The sequence below is a fragment of the Grammomys surdaster genome, unplaced genomic scaffold (assembly GCF_004785775.1).
Source record: "Grammomys surdaster isolate TR1022 unplaced genomic scaffold, NIH_TR_1.0 229, whole genome shotgun sequence".
Lineage (NCBI taxonomy): Eukaryota > Metazoa > Chordata > Mammalia > Rodentia > Muridae > Grammomys > Grammomys surdaster.
The window spans coordinates 458,968-463,259 of NW_021604674.1; the positions used below are offsets into that span (position 1 = coordinate 458,968).

Genomic DNA, 4,292 nt, shown 5'->3' on the forward strand with positions numbered 1-4,292 from the left:
CTCAGAGCAAGAAAGATACACAAATTTTAGGATATTTGTGCAATAAATACTTATTTAGGATCTTGTCTGTTGTAGACAGTAGATTTAAGTCTACAGTTCAGATAAGCCTAGATTTTTACAGAGCACAGCCTGTAGCAGTAGGACAGAGGGTGAATGAATAGTCAATCATATTGCATATGATACCATAGGAAGTGTGGGTTGCCATGGAAACACACAGGAAAAACACAGGAATTCAATTCTGGATTAGGGATTTGGGGAAGTTTTCTCAATTGTGAGATATTTACAATAGAAAACGAAAATATCTGAGTTCGAAAAGTGGAATGAGGTGTTTACTGTAGGGGTGACCTTGAGTTCTCCCTCAGGTGATAGACAACAGGGCATATTCATTAATCTAAAAGGAGATCAGCGTGACAGGCTGTGTGGGTGCGAGAGTGAGGGACTATAGAAGTCATAGTCTTTTCTTTTTAATTTTTAATTTTTTATTTCAGAATTGCTGATATGTGCAGACATCATAAACACACACACACACACACACACCACCACCACCACACACACTGCATATTTTTCATGACATAAAAGCTGGAAATAAAGTCTAAAGGCAATTAGAACTGAAATTCTCCCACAGAAGTCTGAGGATGGCTCCCCCTTAAATGTCCTTGATCACCTCCCCCAGTTCTTCCTTTGTTGAACATGTGGAAATTCTGACCAGGCTGCACTGTGGCTAGCTTGATGATGTTACTTGTGTTCGGCTTCTCCTTCATGGCTTGCTTGAGGATGAGTGAAAACTTGATGGCCTCTTTCAGAGTCATAGACTTGTGGTAAAATTCTTACAAGGAGCCCTGGGCACCCTCTGAAGCAGAGCCAATTGTTTGAACATCACACTGTACAAAGGTCCCAGGTGGGTCCATGTGAAACAATTGCGGACTCTTCTCATCAGCTCCTCCAAACAACAATGCTACTCCAAAGGGACAAGACATGGCACCTGACTCTGCATCTTCTCCAAACTGCAAAGCCAGATTGGATACAGATTGGTCACACTCTCAACTGTCATTGTCTCATTATAGGTGAATCAGTGTCTGTGTCTCTACTCTGGGTTTATCAATTAAAGTTTTAGCATCAGCAATTTGCCTATCCATGGCACAACCTATATGAGCATCAATCTCTACAATTTTCTCAATGCTGCTAGGCTCCATTAGCAGGAAGGTCATTCTCTTCTCCACAGCTAGACACACACCCTCTGATGTCTGGATGCCAATGGCTGTAGAACCAAGCTTGGTAGCCTCAATGGCATATTCCACTTGGAATAATCTTCCTTCAGGAGAAAAAGTATTCACACCCCTTTCATACTTGGACTGAGTGAGGAACATGGTGAGGACAGGAGGAGGCGGCAGTGGCTATGTGGGGTTTCCACCTTTCTCTCACCTGCTTCCCTCCCATGTGTACCTCCCGTTTTCCCAACTAATCTTCAGCAGATACACAACTGGAGAAGGTGTACGCTTCCTCCTCTCCCAGAGTCCATTAGTAGCCTGTAATTCAGCACGAAGGAGTGAAGTCCTATGTGCTCATTCCCCACCCTTGAGCTATTTCAAGAAGTGAAGTTAGATGTCAATAGAAGATTGGAAAGTTTTCTGTCTGAGAGCAAGGGAGATGCACTAATATACTTAATGTATACAAATTGATGTTAAGAGGGCCTGTCCCGGGGCAGGCCCAGTTCAAGTAATCGCAGGTGTTGTGAATTCATCTTTGCATTGGTTACATTGTGTCTATCAGTTACCTTCTTCAATGCCTCTTTCAGCTATGTGAAGAAAATTTTTCGTTACATGCTGTGGGAGCCACTGAACTGTCCTAAGTAGAACTGTTGACTATGTCCTGGTTATATTCAAATAGGATCTTTTAGGAAGATACTTCCAGCTACAGAGAGGAGCAGCGAGTCTAGAGGGGGAGAAAGTTGAGGGACCTAGAGAGGGTTTGGCAGTCCAGGTGAAAGAGACTGTGACCTGGATGATGATGATGGTGGAGGATCTGGAGAGAAGTGGATCCAAGAGGCATCCATGGAAGAGACCAGATAGGATTCAAAGAATGGTATGTGGGAAATGGAATAAAATGAGCTCAAGGTGACACCCAAAGGCCCTGGCATGGCTATATTTGTGTCATGGCATTTATTCTCTTTGTTTTATGAAAAATATCCAGGTTGACAATGATACTTGCCATACCCTGGCCATCAGGAACTACAACCGTAGGCCTCCCACCATGGCTTGTTACTTTGGCTTGGTGTAGGGTCTCTTTCTAAGTAGTGTATCTGTGTGTGTGTGTGTGCGTGTGTGTGTATGTGTGTGTTGTGTGGTATATGTGATATGTGTGTGGTGTATGGTCTGTTTGGTGTGTGTGTGGTGTGGTATGTGGTGTGTGTAGTGTGTGGTACGGTATTTGGTGTGTGTGCACACAGTATGTCTCCTCAGGAAGTCATACAAAAGTATGACATCTCACACAAATGTACTATCTATTTTGATCATACTGCTATTGCCCTCTCTTGTTCCCCTCAGCATCTCACTGATCTCTTTCCTTTTCCTACGTGAGGCTTCTTTTATTGCATACTTTTTAAATGGCAACTCAAAGAATTTCATTGGCATGAACACATTGGCAGTGGATAGACCATTGAAGAGAATGTCTCTTTCTCTTAGTAACTATCAATTACCTACCAAGCATCAGAGAGCAGCTGGGTCTCTTGAGCTCTACCTTACTTCACAACAGGATGTTGACAAGCCCAACCTTGTACAGACCTTGCACATGTGATCACATCTGTCCTTGAGTTCAAGAGTACAAGAGCTCTGGTATATTCAGAAAATAGAAGATGGGTATATTTCTTACAAAGATTTGGAAGACAAGAAACCAGTGAGGAGAAAGCCAGAAAGGCACAACTGAGAAATGCAGAGTCATGATGCTGTTCCTGTCTCCCATCAGCCCCTCTCAGACCTGTCTACACTGATGCTACTGCACTCTATGAGATTCTTATTCCCTCTAAAAACTCTTTCTTCTTCCTATTTTCTTGTGAGCTTGGGCTGGTATCTGAGACTTGTAACCAAAGGCTCTGAGTATAACATACACTGAACTAGTTTCCTGGCAAAGCATAGGCCTTTATATAGCTTTCTATCTGGTATAACCCCTGAAACTGCATCTTTTTTTTAAAAAATTCTTGGCTTGGGGGTGCCATTTTATAGATGCTTTCCAGAGGCAATATCCAATTAGTCAGATGTGCTTTCATCCTTACTTACAGGGCACTCTTTTCCTTTGGCCAGTATCAGAAGAAAAAGCTTAGAGATAGTTGTATCGAGTTCTACTCAGACTCAAAGCTATTACTTTGTATTATATCAAGTACAGCATTTCATCTCTGATGGAGACAGTCCTTCTAAGAAGCACAACTAGAATCAGGAACACTGATCACATTTTATAACTTACTGAAGGCAGTGTTTTCCTACAGACAATGTTCATAAATATCTTAAGTTGTCTGCAAACCCAGATTCAGCCCAAGATGCCTTGGCACGAATTACAAAGTGTTTTTGGAGTTTCACCACACACTGCTCTCTGAATTTAGCAGCTGAGTGAATGTATCATATACCAAGTTCTTGCTTGCTTAAAGACATAAACAGAATAATGTTTTCAAACTGAAGTCTTTCTCAAATCTTGAAGATGCTAACATAGGGGAGCCTCCCCAACTCTAGACATAGTTGGAGTAGGTCTACATAGAAAAGAAATGGAGCTAAGAAAATTGATTCATCAAACCATGATAAAGAGACACAGAAGGTACAGACTACATAGGGCTTAGGAGACCTGCCTCTGGAGCTAAAGTCCATAGTCCTGTCCTTATCCAGTCGGGTGTTCCTAAATGTCTCCCTTCTCCTCCTTCCTTTTAAAATATAAAAGCAGAAAGCTTCTATAAAATGGAATTGAAATAATACCTCCTTCAGGAGGTTTTGTAAAGATAAAATGAGGGGGTGTATTTGACATCACAATGGGACATGACACATCTAGTTGGATGACAAGGGTTACTTGTTTTTACTACCCAGATAGAGCTGACTGAGTAGGAGGCTATCAGGAAAGTATGATCTACTATTAATTTAGATATTTTCTGCAATGGAGCAGGGTAAAGAATACTCATGAGAGACAAGTCTGGCTGGCATGATGATGCTGAATGAACTTGATATGGGTCTTACTGTTCTAGAGAGAAAAAACCAGCTGTTAACAGTGACAACAACAGCAGCATCAACAACAACAGCAGCATCAACAACAACAGC

General features: G+C 41.9%; 1 pseudogene; it reads right to left on the reverse strand.

Annotated features, from left to right (window-relative positions):
* Positions 1-646: 646 nt before the first annotated feature.
* LOC114626126 lies at positions 647-1,367 on the reverse strand (annotated as a pseudogene).
* Positions 1,368-4,292: the final 2,925 nt, after the last annotated feature.